The 22759-nt window shown below is 46.2% G+C and overlaps 1 protein-coding gene across 6 annotated transcripts in view; it reads left to right on the forward strand.

The window, feature by feature from the left end:
* Positions 1 to 22759, forward strand: part of LOC142820475 (uncharacterized) — a 66734-nt gene that overhangs the window by 24321 nt on the left and 19654 nt on the right. The window contains exons 1-2 of one of the 6 annotated variants that reach the window (XM_089773396.1): positions 16753 to 16938; positions 18294 to 18435. The exons of 1 other annotated variant lie outside the window; for it this stretch is intronic. The gene's annotated coding sequence lies outside the window, so the exon portion shown is untranslated. Of the gene's footprint in view, positions 1 to 16091; positions 16228 to 16752; positions 16939 to 17163; positions 17205 to 17729; positions 18436 to 22759 lie in introns of those variants that run through there. 4 more of the 6 variants (XM_089773398.1, XM_089773397.1, XM_089773400.1 and 1 more) reach the window with 4 other exon arrangements.

The raw sequence follows: 22759 nt of genomic DNA on the forward strand, positions 1-22759 counted from the left end.
CAAGAGCCCCCACTGGGGACTCTTGTATATCTCAAAGCTGGCACTCCACACAGAGCCCAGGGTCAGCTGGGGAGTCCCCTGCTGATCCTGGGCTCTGCCCTGCCTTTCAAAGCGGAAGCGCACACTGAGCCTGGGGTCAGCTGGGGAGTCCCCAGCTGATGTGGGTTCCACCCAGCATTTCAAAGTGGCAGCAGCGCTTGGAGCCCGGGATCAGCTGGGGACTGCTACTTTTAAGTATCCCCCTGATCTCCTCCCCCCTTGCTGCCTCTATGTGATAGAGGCAGTAAGGGGCGGGGAATGACTAGTCAACTATCTGATAAGCATTTGCTTATATGCTAGTCGACTAGTCCTTTACATCCCTGATAGAGAGGCAGCAGCGTGGGGGCAGGTGGTACTGTGGGTGGGTGGGAGACAGGCAGTTCCCCAAGGGCATTGGCTCTTGCTCCTCCCTCCCCCCATTGCCTCTGGTACAGAGGCAGCAAGGGTTTTTGTGTGTAACTGATAAGATTAACCGATAAGCCTGAGCTTATTGGTTAATTGTGTAAACGGCTACACACTAATATCCCTAGTTAGCATAGAATTTGTTCTGAAGTTTTGGGACTGTATGCAAGGTGTGTTAAACTTTCCATATCCCTTAATTCTGACCATTCTGTTTTGCTCTTGGGTTATTCCTTTCTCCTTTCCTTTCACTGTTATTGAGTTATGTTTTTATGCAGATGCTGTCTGTTTGCCAAATCAGTGCTATTTCTTGCCTGGATTTTGATTTCAAATTTTATATTTGCAGTATTTCTGTTTACTGCAGATTCTGCATAGATTTCGGCTCCTGGTTGTCTGGGGGTGATTGACAGTTTCTGCAGTTATCCCAGCTGTGTCTGGCTGACTTGTTTGTTGATTTAGGGCAGTTTCTGAATGAATTTGGGTTCCTGTACAATGTGTTGCTGATGTTTCACTGTGTGTGTTGTTTTGTTTATGGATCAGAGGCCCTTGCTGCATCTGGCTGAAATGTTTGTTCTACCATTGTAATTTCTTATGGCTTTCTGTAGCTTTGCTCTCTATCACAGTGAGCTAGAGTGTTAGGATGGAGTGGCTGATTGAAGGTGGTGTGCTGCAGAAGGCATATGAGGAGACAGATGAAAAAATGTAGGAGAGTGAACTAAGAGGGAACTAAAATTGAGCAATCCCCACCTTACTCAGAGCACTGGAATGTAAACCCTTAACCCATGCTGTCAGCTGGTTTCGGCACAGTTAACCACTGTCAGCGACAGTGACTTTAGTTTGTGCTACCTGTGCTTTCTGATGATACTGCATTATTGTACAAGAAAAGAGCATTTGAAAGCTATTCCCTGAAGGGCCATTATGTGTTATGTAGTCCCTAACCTTCCATTAACAGCTCACCCTAACGCCTAACCCTGACCTTGGGACGCAGCAGAGGCATTTCATTTACCAGGTGTGAAATCAGATTTTGCCATGTGGGGATTATTGCTCTATCAGGTGTGTTATATTATCTGGTGTTTTTAAAAATGGCTTTGTTGAGAGTAAAGAGATCATTAAAGATATATGTGTGGCCAATTTGTCCCTTTTTTTGCAGTGTTTTTCCTTTAAGATACCTTCATTGTATTGATTTAAAAAGAAATGTTCCCCTCTCTTTTAAAACTTTCCCTTCATCTATGGATTTTCAATATTATTCACTGGATCTGTGTACAGTTCCTACACTGGCCTGAATTATAGAAGTACCTCACTGGTGGTCTCTTGAGATCACTTTTTAGGCTGAAAAGATTGTTAGCTCTTCATGTTCATTGAGTTGTGGATAGGGATGTTAGATAGCAGGTAATACAATAGCTGACTAACCACATGAATTCTTAGCAGTTAGTCGACTATTCTATAGTTCCCAGAGGTGGGGCCATCAGCCAGTGCAATCTGGCTCCACTTCTCGGGAGGCCCCTGCCACTTCGTGCTGATGCCTCTGTATCAGAGGCAGCAACATGGGGTGCCAGATAGGAGCTGGTCTGTGAGGGGAGGCAGTTTAAAAACCAGCTCCCTTCATGGACCAGCTGCCTGCTGCTCTGCGCTGCTGCCTCTGATAGAAAGGTAGCAGCACAGGGTGGCAGCAGCCCCTGTCTACAGGGGATCCGACCGCCCCACGGACAGAGACTGCTGGGGGGAGGAGGGGAAGGAGGCTGCTGCAAAGCAGAAGCTGCTCTGGCAGCAGCCCCGTCTGCAGGGAACTCAGACCCTTGCGGACAGGGACTGCTGCCGTGAAGCAGTCTTTGCCCATGGCAGGCCCAGGCTGACTGCAGGCAGAGGCTGCTTCGCGGCAACCTCCTTTGCTTCCCCACAGTGCTGCTGCCTCTGATAGAGGCAGCTAGCACTGCAGAGGCAGTGCTGGGGGGAGCCAACTTTTAAACCAGCTCCCTCCAGCACCGACTCCTGCTGTCCTCTGATACAGAGGCAGCAAGGGAGGGGAAGGCGAGTAGTTGACTAGATTAACTGATGATTAATCAACTAGTTGGCTACTCATTCACATCCCTATTCATGGATGTTACTCCCTGCTGACTCCAAAAGATGCTTTGTCATTAACTAGGACTATGAGTCCACTAGCAAAGTCTGCCAATAGGCCCAACATCTGAGCTGGTTAAGACCCCATGCCCTGCTTTCTCCTAGAGAAATCTCAGAATGTGCATTTGCTCAAGAGCTTCCTCCTGTACCATCAATTCAGGAACCCTTACATTTGTATATGGCAACTAGCAATGTTTCTCTGAAAAACAAGGTTTAAAGAGTTAATGCACAGTTTCATAGTAAGACATAGCAATTTGAGTTGTTAAAACCAGGAAGGAGCTAAAACTAAGAGATCTTGGTATGAGCAGGTCATCTTTGACTCCCCAGCCATGGGCAGTGGACAGTTATGATGTGCAGTTCTTTGCAGGGCAGAGGATTTAAGAGCTTCTGCTAAGTGTACATGTCCCTATGTGTCATCACACTGCTACCAGAAACTAGCATTGGTGACATGGTGACAAATCTAGCATTTCCAGGATTCCTGCCTTCATGAGGGGGAACCCTTGGGCAGCAATTCTAGGGTCAGCAATCCTTCCTCCCTTCCTCAGCCCTAGGGTGGCAGATGGACTTGGGGCAAGGTTCCATCTGTAGCTGAAAGAGTTGTTGGTTTGTGAACTATAGATCTGAGTCCAATCTCTCATTGATAGGTCATATGTGTAGTACATTGAAGTCCCCGATTCAGTTCCAGATGCCAAAGCGCCTAATTGACTTAATTTACTATAGCCTTTGGTCCTCAGAAAGTGCAGTTCCATTGATATCAGAGTTGTGCCTATTTGTGCCACTGAAGTTGGGCCTTTGACTGTCCCTGTAATTTTTCCAAAATGCAGAAGAGACTCCCACCAAATCATATAATGCTTTTTCAGTCACCCTAAATGCAAAACAATGAGTCAACGAAAGAAAGAGCCATCCTCTTTGGAGCATACTGGGATGGGTAAAATAACTGCTTGCATACTATAGTTTTTAATGGAGGGAAGAATACCCCTAATACAAGCTAAAAGCAGAAATGACCAGGTCCCAGAGCATCCTAATGGGCCACTGCTTATCCTTCCCTACATGCAGAGTCCCGCAGGAGGCCTCCGTCCTATCTCCACTTCCGTTTAACATTTTTCTACAGAAATACTGTAGGACACTCTATATGTTGCCATGGATTGTGATGCCAGCAATGTGCATTCCATGCAGTCTTCCAGATTTCTCAGTGTAGGGAGGAAATCATAACTTGAATAAAGAACATAATGGAACCCAGGAAACCTGGCATCTGCACACTGGTAATTAAATATTGTTTGCAGATGCTGGGTCATGCTGGCCTCCTTGCTGATGTTAGATGCTCATAGAAGAGCAATCACCAAAAGTATTTTCCTCTGCCTCTGGCTAGCAAAATGACTCAGGCTAAGTCCACACTGAACACATTAAAGCTCTTTAAAATGGAAGTATGGTCATGGCACCAGAGCTGGGAGAGCTCTGTGTAACCACCCAAATGAGGGCTGTGTCTCCCAGTGCAGTAGCCCGGTTTACACTGGCGCTTTACAGTGCTGCAATTTGCTGTGCTCAAGGAGGTGTTTTTTCACACTCCTGAGCAAGAAAGTTGCAATGCAGTAAAGTGGCAGTGTACATATGGTCTCAGTTTTTTCTGTTTAGTAGATGTTAGGCACAGCACTTGAAGCATTCCTCACCTTTAGGCCCGACTATTGTCATTCACTTTGCTTTGTGTCTAGGCTAGAAGGACACAAAAGGCTACAGCTGATGTATAGTGCAGCAGCCTGTTGCCTAAGCCAAATTGAAGCCAAAGAGAGCACATCACCTCAATGCTCCAGGATCTGCATTGCCCCCTATGCATTACCAGCTCCAGTCTTAAATGCTTGTTCTATGATGCCCTAGAGGGGATAGGAATATACTGTCTCAAGGACTGCCTTTCTTTCTGCCAAGAGTAGGACTCTTCCTATTCTGCTTTAGGACGATGAACAAGTCCTACCCTTGTCAGAAGAAGCAGACCTTGAGATAGTGTGTGCTTATCCCATCTAGGACCTTGTAGATAAGAACAAACATTTTGGATTGAATCTGGTAAACCACAGTAGAAGAAATGCTGTAACGTGCTGCCAATGAATAAAACAAAGAGCAAGGGGGAAATCTGCCTTTTCCTTTTGGATGGAGCTCTTTGTTTTATATAGCCCTGATACAGCACTTCAATATCACAGTGATTTGTGCTTTTAAAACTCATATAATTTAATTAAATATATCTATTTTTAAAAACAGTAGCTGTCCATTCACTCTAGGCTCGCTTGACATTGTTTAATCTACAAATACTGAAAATTCCTTAATTATAAATTCAGCAACTCCATTAACCCCCCTGCTCCCAACCAGCAAACAGGCAAATTAAAGAATGAACCATCCTCCTCTCACTCTTCACCACCCACATAAGCTTCCCCCCTCTTCATAATACAGAGAAGAAAACTGAGCTTTTTGGCATGCCATGATGATAATCAAAGACAAGCTATTTTCGATTAAGCTGGGAGACCAAGTTCTGAAATGAAGAGGATTTCACCAAGAAGGACCTGCTGGCAGCTTTCTCTTATACTAAGGGGGTGCCAGGTTAAAGGTTTCTGCTGTCTGCAACTGCAGCAATGTAGGAAGGTGAGAAATGTGACCTCCTCAGTACACAGGTCCCAGGCCACATAGTGTAGTGTTCAAAAAAGAACTAGATAAATTCATGGAGATTAGGTCCATCAATGGCTATTAGCTAGGATGGGTAGGAATGGTGTCCCTAGCCTCTGTTTGTCAGAGGCTGGAAATGGATGACTGGAGAGGGATCACTTGATGATTTCCTGTTCTGTTCACTCCTTCTGGGGCATCTGGCATTGACCAGTGAGAAGACAGGATGCTGGGCTAGGTGGATCTTTGGTCTGACCCAGTCTGGCCATTCTTATGTTCTTATGTATCTAAAAGCCAACAGTCAGCCAGTACAGATCATGGAGCAGTAGTGTAAAAATGCTCATGGCAGGATAGATTCATGGCTTATGAAGCAGGCTGTTGAATTCTGCACTTGCTTCAGTTGTGAATGGATTTAAAGTACAGTGCCATATTGCAGTATTCTAATCCTTAGGTGGCAGAGGCATAAATGATGGTAGTTGGGTCTGCATCAGAGGGGCACTTTTTCTCAGCCATGTGTAAGTTATAAAAAAATCAGCCATCCTGACATGGCTGCTACCTGATCCTTTAGCAACATCTGGAAATTTAACCAGACCCCTAAGTCAGAACAAAAGCCACCTTTCCCCATCAAAGAAACAAATGTTATCTTCTACTAGATTATACTCAATACATCTTCAGGTAGTTTCCTACACTCAGCATTGCTTCAGACTTGTCTGGATCGAACACCAACCAGCTTCTCTCATCCATGTCTCAGTCTCAACCAAGCAACTGCCAGTCAATAGATGAGAGGGGGGGGGGGAAGGGAGTATTGGATGTATTACATAATGAAGCATGGACTGGGAGGCTGCTTTATGGAAGAGGCTAGCACTGGGGAGTAAATTATAGGAATATGGGGGAAAATAGAGGCTATGACATAAAGAAGGTTGTTCCTGAAGCACACAGAGAACAGAATTACATGATAGGGGATTGAGGAATATAATTAGAAATAGCCATGGATATGTGATGTGTAAGGAAAATAAGTGTACTTCAAGCACCAATGGAAGATGAGTGTATTTCAAGCTTCTTTTAGGGAGCTGAGTGGCAAACTGCAGTCCAGTTCATGCTCCAAAAACATGTGACCCTGTGAAATGTTGAAAAGAAGAAAGTTGCAATAACAGTGAATAAAATTCAGATCTCATCTATCTGAGTATGAGTATCTCAAGGTGAAATAACAGAAGGAGAGGAGGCGGGAATATTGATTTCTGCCTCGCAAAACAGACAACAACGCCTACGTTTTCATGGCAGGCATTTAACCATGTGACTCCCATTCACTTTAACGGACCAGCCTGGACTACAGTGAGAGATTGGTTTTCTCCTTCATGTGCAATGTAAAGAAGAAATCAGGCTGAAGTTATTTTTATTTTATTCTAGCACTGCAGTAGAGCTGTTGAGCCAAATTCCACCTTGAAGGCTTGCGCACAAGTCCCATTGATTTCAGAGGGAGGGACAGACTGTGGGCCTGATTCATCAGTGCCTTAAGGCCAGGATGCAGGGTTGCACCCTAGGGTGCAGTTCCAGCTCAGAGAGCCTTCCCCAGAAGCCAAAGGGCCCTAGGGCGGCAGGTTTGCAGAAATTTTGGTGACTCCCAGAGCCTGCACCCATCCCCACCCCAAATCCCCCCCAAGCTTCTGGGAGAGAGCTTCGATGCTGGGTGCAGGCTCTGGACTGGAGCAGGAGATTGGGTGCAGGCTCTGTGAGGGAGTTTGGGTGCAGGAGGTTGAGGGGTCAGGCTCTGGGGGAGAATGTGGTTGTGGAAGGGGATGCAAGAGGGGGTATTATGCTTACCTGAGACACCCCCTCTGGCAATGGCTCGTTGGCAGGGGGTATGCGGCGGTCTCTGTGTGCAGGGGCACTCAGGGCGGGAGCAGCGCATCCCCCGGATATGCCGACAGCTACCTAGAGTAAGCTGCTGGAAGCTGCTCTAGCCTGCTGCACTACCAGTGGCAGTGTTACCGCCTCATTTGCTTTGTTTCAGGCATGAAAATACAGGGGTGCATACCAGGCAAGTGACAGGCTTTTTGATGGATGTAGTCAGGGCGGTCTGGTGCGGGGATTGTTCTCAAGGACTAGCATGTGGTATAGTTGGCTAGAGGCAGGATGCGGGCAGTTGGCAAATCGCAGGGCTGTTAGAGAGTAGTTTTAAAAAATCAAGGACATTAAATAATAAAGTCTGTACAGATACAAAATGTATATCTCAGATGTGGGTATTAGCAGAGTTGCAGGGCTGTAGCAACAATGAGCAAGACCAGCGTGCCCATGACCAGTGTCTGGGCTAGTAATTGTTGTGGCAAAAGCAGCAGAATATAGGGCTGCTGCTCACAGGAGCCTGTGCCCAGCCTGGGCAGCTCTACCAGCATGGCTGTGCCACTGCTGACAGCCGTGCCCACTGCGACAGGCACCAGGCTTGCTGGCGACTGTCCCTGGTCATGCTGGCACGTGCAAGCAGCTTGCCTGGTTCTGGACGGTAGTACTGCCTGCACAGTGGGTGAGACATGCTGCTGCTGTTGCCTCTGCGGTTACTAGCCTGATCACTAGTCATGGCCCTGCTGATTTCACTCATTGTTACTTGAGATCTGCAGCTCTGTCCATGTCTGCATCCACGGATATAAATATTATTTCCACATAGGGCTCTACTTTAATGCATTAAAGTCACAAGTTTTTGAAGCCAAGCTCCCATGGATTGTCCACATTTAATTGCATATGTAAACAAATACTCTGTGTAATGCATATCCAGTGTAACTGAGTTGATATTCCTGTGTACATTTTTGAATGTTTTAACTTTTATACATTTGTCTCTACCTTAATTTTGCATGGAATGTATGTTATTCTAAGTGTTGTATGAGCATATGCTTTTCCGTATTTATATGATTTTCCTTCTGGTTTAATATATCATTTTTTAAACCTTGGTGATAATGTTGAATTTTTATCTATTGCTAAATAAGGTTTGCAGTGTATCTACTTAGTTACTGCAGGATCTGCTTTCTTTATAAGATGAGGGTTTCCTACAGCTGCATTTTTATAATGGATTAGGTTAGTTTTGTCTATTTGATGTCTGGATCTGGACTAATGTCTTGAAAGGAGCAGACCTGTGATGCAGGAGGTTAGATTAGAACCATGGTGTCTAATACGCTAGCCACTAGCCACATGTGTCCATTTGACCAGTTGAGTGTGGCTAATTCGCTAATGCAGTAGCCACTATACTACTGCTTCAGAGCTGGTTGGACACCATGGGACTAGATGATCATAGTGTCTCCTTCCAAATTTGGAACATATGAATTAAAAACTGGGGCACCAATCCTGTTAACTGCTCCACAAAGTCAGGTCACTGGGGCTCAAAGAGCTGATAATGCAATGGTTATATCATCTCTCTCTCTCTCTCTCTCTGTCTTTATATTTTCCCCCCTGCGGAACGACAGCTTGACGCCATCATATCTTCTGTGTCCTCATGCCATCGCCTGCCTCTGCCTCCATCCTCAGCCACTTGCTGTGGCTAGCTTTGGCGCCATCCCATCCAGCCATGGGCTGCTCCAGATCAGGCTCTCATTTCATGCCCAGGGGGGCTGTGCCATGGGGGAGGAGCTGCTGGGGCTAGGTCCTCTCCACCATCCAAGCCCAACCCCCCTCTCCCCCCCCCCCCCCCACTGGGCTGTGCTCCGTCCCCTCCACCATCCATGCCCAACCTTCCCTCTGGGCTGCGCCGGGTCCCCTCTGCCATCCTAGCCTACCCCCTACTCACACACAGCTGCACCATGTCCCCTCTGCCATCTGAGCCTGATTCCCTCCCCCTCTCCTCGAGCCGCGCCAGGTTCCCTCTGCCATCTGAGCTTGACCCCCCCCATCCCTTCCACTGATACCCCACACTCCCAGCCTGCTCCTTCCCCCTGGCCAGACACTTACTAGAGATGTTAAATCTTGGCATGCCACTTCAGAAAGGTTGCTGACCCCTGATCTAGACCATGCTCGGTCTTGCCATGAGGGCAGGGGACTGGACTTGATGACCTCTTGAGGGCCCTTCCAGTTCTAGTGCTCTATGATTCTATGTGACTGTCTGATGGCTAATTTGAGAATAATGGCCAGTCTGCTATAAAGAAGAAAAGGAAATGGAATAATTTTAGGACGAAGCAGCAAGGCCCTGGACCAAAGGGTCTGATCCATTCATTCTCAGGCAAAACTTGTTTTATTTGGAACAGCAATGTGTGCCTATCGTGGAGGAGGTTTGACTGGCGTTAATGACAGAAGAGAATAAAGCCCTAGTGCTGACACTTAGAATCACAGAATAATAGAATTGGAAGAAACTTTGAGAGGTCATCAAATTCAGTCCCCTGTATTCATGCAGGACCAAGCACCATGTAGGCCAGCAATGGGGAACCTAGGCTCGTGATTGGGCCACATGAGTGGCCCTACTTCATCTGAATGGGCTGCAAGACTGTCATAATAAAGAAGGTCTCCTGGGATAGGGTAGTCTTGTAACTGTGCTTGCGTACCTAGAATTTACAGGGTGTGCTCACTGAATTTTGGCAACACTTTGATTGGATGTAAAGGGAGTGCATGGCTCTTGCAGTCAATGCTGTGTGTAGTCAGCAAACACCTCACTTTACGTGCCCTTGCTTTACGTGCATGTCATCTTAGTAATGCCAGTAGGAAAAAAAAAACCTATGCAGATGGAAAACAGCAGAATCTGGCAACCTTGCAATGGTAAACAAAATGTCTCATGAGTCACACATAAAACCACAGTGAGCTGCAAGTTGCCCACTACTTATCTAGGTATTCTTCTCTTAAAAATATCCAATGTTGGAGATTCCACAACCTCCTTATGCAATTTATTCCAGTATTTAGCCACCCTGACAGGAAGTTTTCCCAGCTGCCCAACCTAAACCTCCCTTGCATCAATTTAAACCCATTGCTTCTTGTCTTATCAGAGGTCAAAGAGAGTGTTTTTTTTTTCTCTCTCTCTTCCTTTTAGATAATTGAAAACTGTTATGTCCCCTCAGTCTTCTCTTTTCCAAACTAAACAAACCCATTTTTTTCCAGTCATCTCTCACTGGTCATATTTTCTAGACTTTTAATCATTTTTATTGCTCTTCTCTGAACCTTCCCCAGTTTGTCCACATCTTTCCTGAAATGTGGCACCCAGAACTGGACACAATACTCCAGTTAAGGCCCAATCAGCATGGAATTACATCTCATATCTTACTTACAGCATTCCTGCCAAAATGTTTCATGACAAAATGTTTTTTTTTCTTTTTGCAACAGTTACACTGTTGACTCATACTTAGCTTGTGGTCCACTATGACCCCTAGATACCTTTCTGCAACACTCCTTTTTAGGTACTTGTTTTCCATTTTGTATGTGTGCAACTGATTGTTCCTAAGTGGAGTACCTTGCATTTGTCCTTATTCAATTTCATCATCTTTATCTCAGACTATTTCTCCAGTTTTCCCAGATAATTTTGAATTACAGTCCTATCCTCCAAAGCACTTGCAATCCCTCCCAACTTGGTATCATCTACAAACTTTATGTATACTCTGTATGCCACTATTTAAGTAAATTGTGCTGTTGATTGTATTGAATTCAATGAGTGTATACTCGTGTGTAAAATAACTTTTGGCAGGGTTGGGGGCTTAAAGCAAGAAAGCAGCAATCAGGGCATGCAAAGCTCTGTATCTAAAGCAGAATGTGTGTGTTTTGAACTGATAGGCATGTGAACAGAATTGGGGCTCATCACTTGTATATTATAGGCCAAATTGTAGGAGATTGTGCTTTTGAGCAGAAAAATTGAGGTTGTATACTTGCTGCTGCCATGAGCTTCTAAGCCAGTGGTACACGGTGTGGTTGCAGCTATGGTGTTCTGGGTGTTCTTGGATTTGTTGTAATACTGTGAAGAACCTGGAGAGCTGGGTGCTTTGCAATGGCTTGTAAGAACTTAAATGGGGATGGAAAGGCCTCCTCAAGTGTAATGCAGTTGCTGACAGCCTCTAAAGCCTAGAATGGACTGGGATTTTGCCACCTGAGAAACTGCCTTTCCACCTTACAACTGTCAGAGCTATTACAATCAGCAGGGAGGCTTCTGTTGTTGGTTCCCATGGTGAAAAACTCTTCAAGGCCAGCAGTAGGGATTTCTCAGTTGAGAATTCCTGTCTTGGGAATTCACACCTATTGGTATTTTACTGTAGAAAATTCCCAGAGGGGATAGGGTAAAGTACCAACTTAACCCTAAGAGCAAAGTAAAATGTTCTGATGACAGATTTCAAGAGCTCTTCAAAGAGAGGAAGGAATAGAGGTAAGGCAAAATGGGAGGAGGTGGGGGGAAAAAAAAGAATAAAAAGAATGGTATTTTGGTGGGATTATTTGAGGTTGATTGAATGATTCTCCATTGCCTAGAAGTTTGTGCAGTTGTTCATGCTCTATGATATGGTACCTTTCTGTAGAGCCCTGCACTGATACAAAATTTTATATCCACAGCCACAAAAATAAACTGCGAATATCTGCATCCACGTCCACAGATGCGGACACCCACAGCTATAAAGCAAATATCTGCAGATTTGCAGGGCTCTATCTTTCTCATCTAGTGGAGTTTTAAACCCATTTCATACACAAGGGGCAAGGCAGTGGAGAACAATGCGTAGAAAGGGAAAGTGCATCTGATAACCTGTTGTTAATTTGTATTTTTCAGGATTAAACTGTAAGGCTGGGATTTTCAAAGGCACCTAAATCAAATGGCAATTGGATGCTTGACTCTTAGGCATCTTTTAAAATTCCAGCCTACACTGCTTGATCTCTTAAGGAACTAGATTGAATCCATAAACCCAGTGGGAGCAGCATTGGGCCCAAGATGTGACTCACCAACGATGCACGTCTATATATTATTATATTTATTACAGTAGCACTTGGAAGCCCTAATCACAGTGGTCTCTATATTATTGAATATACACACACATAGTGAAAGACATGCACTGCCTCCAAAAAACTTTTAATTTATGCTGTTCTGAGGTGAAGACAGTGGTATGTCTGAAGGTGGAGGGATTATAGATATTAATTTAAAAAACCCTGAAGATAAATGCTGAAATAGGCTCAGTTTAAAAGTTGGTACAGTTTGGGGTGGGGTGTATGGATAAAGAAGCAGAGATTTCAGGAGGAAGAAGGCTTTGTCTATAGTAGGTTGATTCTTTAAAAAATATTTGACTGCTGCAGCATCAATGGAGCTGCTTTGGTAGTAGCCACAGTGAGACACGGTAAGGTAAAAAAGACTCATATGGGCTACCCCTCTGAGTTTGGTTAGCTGCTTGGTGTGCTGGAAATGAAAAACTCCAACTGCAAAGAGTTAATGTAGGGCCAGCTTTCAGCCCCTCTCAAGAAGTGGGGGATGGGTAAATGAAGGGGAAAGAAATTCTCAATAGCTGACTGTGTGGGAGGGAACAAGGAGGAGACATCTTAAGAATAAAGACTAGAGAGGAAAAAGGATAGAACTAACACTTGTCTACATGGAGAAATTGATTAGTATAGGCAGCTATCCTGTCCATGGATGGGGATGCTGGTCCAGAAGAAGTGCCTTTGTTCCAGTGTAATTTTGCTGCTTTCAAAGAGCAGGGATTTATTTTAAGGGTGGGGATTGGAGAAGAAAAGAGATGGTGTCATTTGAAAAGTGAGGAAGGGACAGAAAGTCCTAAATTTTAATATACTTACACTTTATTGGCATGACAGTCTCCATTCAAATGTTGCAAAAGAGTGATAGTGCCAAAAATTGAATTTCTCTTAATAGATGCAATATAGCCCCTGTGGTCAGTGCTCTTCTTATGATGTACAGGATTAAATATTTTGAGAACTTTTTTGTGGGAACAGTGGAGGGAAATTAGTGTATTGGAGGGGAGGTGGGTCTTTGTGAGGATCTGTGTCTTTCTCAAAATGATCCCCAGATTGGAAGGAGTGCAAACCTTCAAAACACTGGCCACAAAAAGAGTTTAAAGTTGCATTAGCATTTAACCCCCCAAACATCCAGGGTGCGTCTAGACTGGAAAGATTTTGCTCAAAAGCGGCCGCTTTTGCGCAAAAACTTGCCAGCTGTCTACACTGGCCACTTGAATTTGTGCAAGAACACTGACTTTGTAATGTACAAAATCAGTGCTTCTTGCGCAAATACTTTCACGCTCCCGCTCGGGAAAAAGCCCTCTTGTGCAAGAATACTTGCGCAAGAGGGCCAGTGTAGACAGGGAAGAACTGTTTTGCGCAAAAAAGCCCCAATGGCTAAAATGGCGATCGGGGCTTTCTTGCACAAAATCGCGTCTAGACTGGCCACGGATGCTTTTGCGCAAAAGCATCTGTGCCAATCTAGACGCACTTTTGCGGAAATACTTTTAACGGAAAAACTTTTCCGTTAAAAATATTTCCGCAAAATCACGCCAGTCTAGACGCAGCCCAAGTGTTTGCTCAGGATGGAGCTTTCCAGTACTTTGGGGGTTGATCGGTTGTGTTTATTGATCATTTTTGTCCATTCCTTCTAATCTAGTTGTGGAATGTTGTACAGCCCAGCAGGGATGTAGATAGCGGGTAATAGAATAGCTGAGTAACCACAGGAATTCTTATCGGTTATTTGACTATTCTATAGTCCCTGGGGGCAGGGCCAACAACCAGTGTGTCTGGCCCCACTGCTGAGGAGCCCCCTGCCAACCTGCACTGCTGCCTCTGTATTAGAGGCAGTAGTGTGGGGTGTCAGGTGGGAGCTGGTCTGCCAGAGGAGTTGGTTTAAAAACCCCATCCACTCCTTCATGTCTTTGTCTATTCATGCCAAAGAAACAATCCCACACTTGCTAGTCTGGGAGAGGGAAACTTATCTGCCTACAAAGCTGGCCAAGCTTTCCAATAAGATACTCAAAGTGGGGGAGGGGAGAGTAGGAAACTGGTCCTCCCTTTACCCTCTGGCTTTCTCAGCCTAGTTTGATTCTTGGAGCCTGCAGGGGCACCAGGTGTTGCGAACATCTCAGCAGGGAAGCAGAGCTAAGGGGACACTCCCAGCAAAAGGCAAATGCAGCCCTGGGACATGACTGGGAATTAGACAGACATATTGTTGAAACAAATTGTTAGTCAGTAATATGATACCAAGTTTGGAGTCAGTCTTCCTCAGACAAGCTTTGCAACAAGAAGGCAAAGAAAACTTCTGGGGGGAGGGGCATTCCCATGCAGCCAGTGACTGGCAGGTCTAGGTTGGCCTCCATTAGGCTGAAGTACCTAGTCCTATTGCAATGGATCTCTAGACTTTTAGCATGAGGAAGAAAGCACTGGGTTGTAGGGATATAAATGAACAGTCGAGTGTACAGTTAACCACTAAGCCTCGGCTTATTGGTTAATCTTCTCTACTACTCGCATTCCCTCCCTTGTTGCCTTTGTATCAGAGGCAGCAAAGGGGGAGGGAGGAGAACAGGAGTTGGTGCTGGAGGGAGCTGGCTTAAAACCTGGTTTCCCCCAGCACTGGCTCTGTGGCACCACTTGTCGTTGTCCCCGCCCCTCCCCCCCTCCACCTCTATCAACCCAGGCTAGGTTGAGTCACCTTGATCACCTTGAAAGGAGGCAAGCAATATTGGGCATAAAATGGCTGGAGGGGAAGCAATGCCCCTATTTCTGTGATACGAGTAATATCAGAAAGTCAGCATGCCAAGTGGAAGATCACACTTGCATCCCAGTCACTGAAATTTGATTGTGGATCTGCGCCACCTCTTTCTTGTCTGCTTCCTTGTGAGTTACAAATGGAGGTTACTGGACAGAGCTTAGACACTGGTGTTTCTGGAGAGTGTAATTAAGAGACCTTTGGGCCCAGTTTCCCATCTTCTTCCTCCCAGGAATTCCCTAATTACATACTTTGCTGGGACCAGGTGGACCCCATACAGTAAAAAGATGTATAGATCCTCTGCAAAGTCCATTCTTGAACCCCAGTACTTTATCTGAGAGACCCAGAAGAGGCTGACAATACGTCTGGACTCTTTAAGAGCCCAATGATTCACCATCCAATTGAAATATTTGTGGCGGTAAAGTCTGAGACCACTTTCATCTCTCCACTGAAGCATGACCATAGGGACAAGCATCTAAAGGGGAAATAAATATTAGCCCTTGGTTTCTAGTCTCACCTTTATGGATGCAACATGGTGAATAATCCTCAGTGCTTGGCTTCCTGGCTTACTTTGTCACAGAAACAAAAATCGAGTTGTTAGAGCATCCTACTGAGAGTGCTGATCTCACACATAGCCATGCATCAGTGACTCCAGAGTTCATGGGAATCCTACCCTTTAATTCCTGTTATCTCCTCTGCATCCCACTCTTTTTATTTATTGCAGGAATGTAATGCCCACTGGCCATTACCCCAACTGGTAAAGGCAGAGAATCAGATTTTTTTGAAGGGGGGGAAAAGGGGACCATCACTATCTATTAGTTAACCAGGAAGAGGGATTTATATGTCTGAAACTAGCCAGGAGTAATTGAGAGAGCTAGTCCCGGACAGGAGTCAATCCAGGGTCTAGCAACCAAAAAGAGATCCATCCACTGGCTGGAGCACAGTGATTTATGGAGCACTCTGCCTTCCATGTAGAACAGATCCATTCTGGTCTTGACTGTCAGCATGTCTAACGGGGCTTTAGTAAATAAACTCGAAGGACCGTACATCAGCCTAACTTACGAATGAAAATCTACGTCTGTGCTGGGCAGAGCAGCGTTTCCTGCCTCTCTCTGTGCGCAGAGCCTCTGGAGGGGAAAACGAAATTGCACCGCCCCCCCCCCCCTCCTTTCAAATCCCAGTTCTCCCCACCGGTGATTTCGGAAACCAGCTGGGACTGATCCTGGCTGGGGAAGTTACTTGCAAGTGGAGGAAACTTCAGGGAGGCCGGGCATCCTCCCGCTGCCGGTGACTGACAGCTCTGGTTCTGCCCCCACGGTGCAGGCAGGCAGGCTGGAGTATCCATTGTGGCAGAGTCTGTGCGGACCGGAGCGGCTCTGTCCGGGCCTTGGCAGGTGAGCACGGAGACCGGCTCCCGCCTCGCTGCCCCCGGCGCCTTGCGAGCTGGGCGCTGCGGGGCAACTGCTGCCCGAGACAATTCACCCCCCCCCCCCCAGACACACACCCGGGGGCGCCGCCCCCTGCCCCAGCAGCGGGGTGCAGGCTCCTAACCGCCGCGCTGCCTCGCGCCCCCGGGGCCGGGCGGGCACGCGCCTCACTCCCCCCCCCCCCCCCGTCGGGCAGCCGCGCTCTGGGCAGCGCCGGGCGCAGCGTGGCCGGGGCCTGCTGGGGCTCTGCGGGGGGCGGCGCGCGCCGGGCTTCCACCTGGCTCGCGGCGGGGGAGGGGGGGGGGAGGGAGGAGGCGGCCTGGTGGCCCGCGGGCGCTGGGGAAGGGGTAGCGAGAGGGAGGCGCTGGGGGGGGGGGAGTGTCCCTTTAAGGCGCACAATCGGGCGTCTGTCTCTTTAAAGGGGAAAGGTGGGGGTGGTGTCCCCGCGAGGCGAGGGACGAGCTATGTTAATTGAGGGGGAGGTACCAAGATGAATGGGGGAATGTAAGGGCGGCGCTTCGTGCAGGCGCGGAAGGGGCTTATTGAGTCAGGCCTGCCTCTTTAAGAAACCGGTCGATACCATTGTTTGGAAAAGGGGGGGAAGAAATGTACAGTCTCCTCCTCTGGGATAGTACCATTCCCGGGGCGGGGTTGAGACCAGGAGGCACCATCGTCGGAGTAAGTAGGGGACAGTACCATTACCGGGGCGGGGCAGAGGGGGGGGGGGCGACGGGTGGTACCATTCGTCTAGCTGGAATGAGGGGAGGGAGTGAACCACGGGTCGTACCAAGTGCGCGGAGGGGGCGCGCTGGCGGACAATGGAGCCTGTGTGTGTTTGCGGGAGGGGAATGGAGCCGCTGCCGCCGCGGTGGGGAGACGCTGCGCCGCCCCCTCCCGCCCGGCGCTGAGACCCGCCCCCTCCCCCCCCCGCCCGGCGCCGCTCGGTAAGTGGCGCTGTGCGCGCGTGTGCGGGAGCGGGGTCCGCGTGCTGCCTGCGGCCCGGGGATCGGGTCCCGGCGGGGCTGAGCCGCGCGCCCGCCTCGGGGAAAGTTTCCGAGTTCGGGGCTGGGCAGAGGCTCGCGGGGTCCGCGTGGATCGGGGGGGGGGCCCGTGCAGAGAGGTGCCCTGTCCTGCTTGCCGGGGGAGGCGGGGGCTGGAGCAAGGGAGTAGCAAAGTCCGGGGGGAACCTCCCAGTTCCCCCGCCACCCCCAGGGCGTTGGGAGGGGAGAAGGAAGGATTTCTGGTTGGGAGGGTCCTGGAGGGAAATGCCATCGGAGGTTGTTGGGGGGTGATGCCATTTTTTGGGTGACCCTGATTCTCCACCCATGAGAGTGATGGGTACAAATGTGTCCATTTGATGAGGCGTTTGGAGGAAGAGGCTGCTAGAGAGGTCACTATAGGGTAATTTACATGAGGTCACAGGTGGGAAGAGTCAAGAATTGGGGGTATAGATGGTATAGATAGGGGATGGGTCCTGGGGGATGATTGATACCTTAAAAAGATGGTGGGTGATCAAGTGGTTGAAGTGAGAGGCAATCAGAGAGCCAGTTCTGGGTTCAGATTAGGAAGTATGGGATAGGGAAAGAGTTATGGGCAGGAAATTATCTTTGTATGTGGTAGTGGTGATAGAGATGTGCACTAGGGAGTTGCCCATGGGACGAGGAAGACTATTGTAGAGAAAGCTTAGCACTTTCAGAGTGAATATGCAGCATGCAGTGCCCCTCCCCCCAACTTAATACATTGTGTTGGAACATAATCTACTATTCCACCACCTCTTGCTCCTTTGACTCTTTCTTGGGAAGAAACTGCCGCTTCTTGGTGATGTTAATAAGTGTTCAAACTGGTTTGGAGCAGGGTGGGTGGAGGATGGTCATGCCTGCACGAGGCTTTTATTGTACATTCTTTAATTATAGTTAGTCAGATATTAGTTTTAGGAAAGGGAGGCAGGTACTACACATCCATCCTAGCAATTTTGGCGGGTTGGGGTTTACAATCACACTTTTCCTATTCTGAAAAAGGTGGTTCTCTCACAGGTTGCTATGTGAAAGACATGAACGATCCACACAAACATCCCAGAAAACTGACTATATTCACAGTACTCTCGAATGGACAAAGTTAAGAAGAGGAAAAAGAGAAATGAATAACTATTTCACTTTTGTAAGCAAGTGACCTTTGGTATGTGTTGTTTAAAATAGCGTGAAAACAATTGAATGCCAGAAAACACTTAAGTTAATCAAAAAACATGCAGGAAAGTATGGAAACGTAGGGTTAACATTCCCAAGGCTGCATTAATTCTAGCTCCATTCATCTCCACACTGCTTCTACTTCATGTTAGTAGTCATACTACTCTGTCTATCTTGACGAAAAAACTGCCATAGCTGACAACAGGTATTGGCAATTTTCACATAGGAACATATATAGATATATTTTTTTGTCTTGTCTATATAAGCAACTAAACTGTTCCATGCCAGTTCACTTGCACCTATTACCTACAGTAGATAGTTTCAAGGAAAAAGATCTATGGTAGTTGGTTTGGTGATATAAAACTGTTGTCCTATGTATACCTGGCCAGTTAGGTCAGAGATTTTAAACTGAGTGTGAGTGCTTGCTTTTTGCTGTGCTTTGTATGTATAAAGGGTCTTTCTCCTGTATATGCTCCCACCTCCCTAACAAAACAAACAAAACATCAGCTTGTGTTTTTTTTTTTTTTTTTTTTTTTTAACTTGGAAGTATCAGGAATGTCAGGCTTGGGTTTCAATAGTTTGTTGGAAGACTTGTTATGGGGTGGAGTTGGTTCTCAGCATTTTTGTTAACTCTTAACACCTTAAATGAAAGGGCGGAGAAGTTGAATCTTTAACAGAGACCTTCTTTATACAAAACGTTAATCATTAAAGTTAAACAAGTGTGAACAAAACTGAACCAAAAAAAAACCAACCCCTAATGTTTTTTTAAACAATTAACTAAAAACCCCTCCCTCTCAATTGCTCATCTTTGGTCTGCTCTACTACGCATTTGCTGGGATATCAACATCAGTTAGGGATGTGGAGGGTTTTCCTGTATTTTCAAAGTCTCTACTATAGACACAGTTAACCAGCATAAGTGTTTTTGCTAGTATAGTTAATGTAATTTGGAAATTATATAAACTGTGTGCCAAATTTGTTGTTGTTGCTATTTGCTGCCTCTTCACTGGGAGTGTTTGCCAGTATGACTATGCTGGCAAATCTTTTCTAGTGTAGACCTAGGATTTCACTCAGCTCTTGTGAGTTTATAATTTAATTGTTCACAGTCAACATAATCTTCTAGACTAGGCAGGACTTGAATTCCTAATGTAAAAAGTAAGGAAAAATGCTTTATATTAAACTCTCTTCCAGGTTTCCTTTTCTCATAATAAAGAAACAAAGTGTACAAACTCCCTTTTTTTTTTCTCCTTTGCAAATCACCTTTAAATCCTGTGTATTCTGGTAAATTCAGATGAACCGCAAATGAATGCAGAATTTAAAATAACAGCTAGCTATGGGATTCATATTCCTAGAAATATAAGTTCTATAGAGGATTAAAATGAAATTTCCAAATTGCCTGTCTAAAGGCTTACTCTCTAACTTCCTGGCTTTCTCATATTTATCTTTGTAAATCTTTTTTTAAAGGTTTTCCTCTTAATTTATTGATGCATGTTTTCAAACCTGAAAGTCTCTCATTTTTTCTTTTTTGCAGGAATGGGGTAGGAAGGATGTAGGATTTTCTTTAGGATCTGTGTGAGAAACAAAGTCAAGGGTAAAAATTTGGTACCCTCTACATATGCAAATACTTAGGGTTCCCAACTGTAGGTGTGCCACTGTAGCATTTTATGTATAGATGCTCGCTGCAGTGATAGAGCTGTTCTCCCATTGGTATAGTAGTTAACCCACTTCCCCAAGATACTGTCACTGGTCAGCAGAATTCTAGCACTGTTTACACCATTGGTTAGCATCTTCATTATGTTGCTCAAAGGTTTGAATTTTTCACATCCCTGAGTGACATTGCTAGGCCGAATTAACTTTTGAGTGTAGACCTGACCAGTCTTTGACCAAATATGGAAATTTATGCCTTATGTTAACAGATGGTCCTTGGACCTTGCCCACACTAGGAGTGGCTTACTAGTACAGGTGACCCACGACTTGCGATGTGACTGGTTCTCGGGAAAGCGTCGCAAGTCGGGGGTGTTGTAACTCGAACCCTCATTGACGATAGGCGCCATGCACCATCGTAAATACAGGCCAAAGATGTAAGTCGGGGGGTTTCGGTCCCTTACACACCTTAAAAAATAGTTGTAAGTGTGGGGGGTCGCAACTCAGAGGTTTCCTGTATATGACTACTGATGCGCTATATTGGCAAAGCACTCCTAGTGTGGGTGCAGCTAATACTGTCAAAGCTGCGCTTTAGCAGTATTAGGTTATTCCTCCCCCATGCAAAATAAACCATATTAGCAAAAGCACAATTTGGCATTTACACTAGGGTTTTGTACTGGTACATTTTGTCTAGGATCCCACCTCTTTGTACCCCATACCAGTATAACTCTGTTAGCAGAAGTGTGTAGTGCAGACATGGCCTTCGTGTTTCGCTTGCTAAAATTGCATTAGTATTGCTTTGGAGGAATACAAGCAGCCTTAAAATCCTTCAGCTTCATTTGCTTGGCCTTGGCCTTTTTGCAAGCCTGTGCTTCAATAAGGTCTGGTCTATTTCCATAGATAGGAAATCCTTTAACCCAAGCAGACTTGCTAAGGACTTAGAGTCCTTCCTTATGATCATCTCTGAGTCCCTCTGGAGTTTGAGTGCAGAGATGAGTGCATTAAACTGAGGTTCTGGGGGCAAGCTGTGTGTGATAGGCAGAAGGAATTGTGTGGCCTGAATCTTTGCCTCAATCTTACTGTTTTGTTTAATATAAACAAAAGAAAAATCCCTATTATACCTTTTGGAGACTTTTCTTGGAGGCATAATTCTTTTGCTTTGTTTTAAGAACCTGCTACACGTGCCAAATATTATTTACACCTTAATTTTCCAACTTCCCTAGCTCATGCTGCTTTTCAATTTGTCACATTTTGCTAAAAGATATTCTTTGGTCACACAATGCATGCACACGGTTTAAAGGGTGAACACTTCATTGGTTGATTTTTAAAGAGGAGAGGGGAAAAATAAGACTTAGAACAGAAATTTATTTATAGTTTTAATGATGGAAAAGCTTTTATGCTGACTGCATGTGGAATATTTGGTGCAATTGTAATTAAGCTGTAGGACTTACTGTCACAAAGTTGTTGAGGTCAAGAATTTAAGATTCAAAAAGTGTTTGGATATTTATATGGCTATCAAGAATATCCAGAGTTGTTGTGATTGACATTTTTTAGAAGGGCTACTTATAGGGTTATCAGGTAGACCTCCCCCCCCCCCCCCCAAAAAAAAAATACCAGACACACTTGATCATGGGCAGGGGAAGACTGGCGGGGCTGGCCAGGAGGAAGGGAGGCAGGGCTGGGGGGGAGGAAGGGGGGGGGGCGAAAAGCAGAGCTGGCGGGGGGGCGGTGCAGTCACTGGCTGCAGCCAGAGTCCAACAGGCCGCGCACTCGGCAGGCAGTCCCTCTAGTTGCTAGTAGAAGTCGAGCGGGGGCGGGGCTGGGAGCTACTCCCCCTGCCCGGCTTCTGCACGCAACCAGAGGCTCCCAGCTGGAAGGCGGGGCCGCGATTGTCTCTGGGAGCCTCTGGTTGTGTGCAGAAGCTGGGTGGAGGGAGCAGCTGGAAGTCCCAGCCACTGCCCCCGCCCCGCCCGGCTTTTGCACATGACCACAGGGCTCCCAGCACCAATCGTGGCCCTGCCTCCCAGTTGCTCCCCCGCCCCTGCCAGGCTTTCGTCCGGTGCCCAGCCGGAAATTCAGAAAATACTGGACATTGCACGTGTCTGGTATGTTCTGAGCTTTTTACTGGACAGAGGGTGCAAATACTGGACTGTCCGGTAGAAAACTGGACACCTGGGAACCCTAACTACTAATTTATGTGCTAAGCTAATCTCTGTTAGAAATCAAGATGAAATGTAAATGGGGGACAGATTTTTCCCATGTTTGTGGCTGCACAATTCTTATCATCATCTGTAACAGCTGGTGCTAGCCACTGTTGAAGATGATGCTGGACCGCTGATCCGCTGTGATAATTATTATGTTCACTCTGGGGTCTTAAACTGCTGCCCTTGGCGAGGTAAATGTTTCCATGTAAACACTCAATTTGCTTTCTGCACACCTTTTGTGGAACATTCTGCTTGCTTCTGAAATCCTAAACACAGTAAAGATTATGATCAAATGGGTATATAACTCTAATTGTAGAAGATTCTAAAAAATACTCTGCAAATTTTGCCACTATATTTACAAATTATAGCGGGAGAGTCACGTGTCTAATTAAGGTAGCCTACATATTTCTGTTCTGAGCTCGCTGTTCTAAACACAACTTCTAATTGCAAAACTGAACATTTCCAGGCTTG

The sequence above is a fragment of the Pelodiscus sinensis genome, chromosome 1, assembly GCF_052426305.1.
Source record: "Pelodiscus sinensis isolate ZL-2025 chromosome 1, ASM5242630v1, whole genome shotgun sequence".
Taxonomy (NCBI): domain Eukaryota; kingdom Metazoa; phylum Chordata; order Testudines; family Trionychidae; genus Pelodiscus; species Pelodiscus sinensis.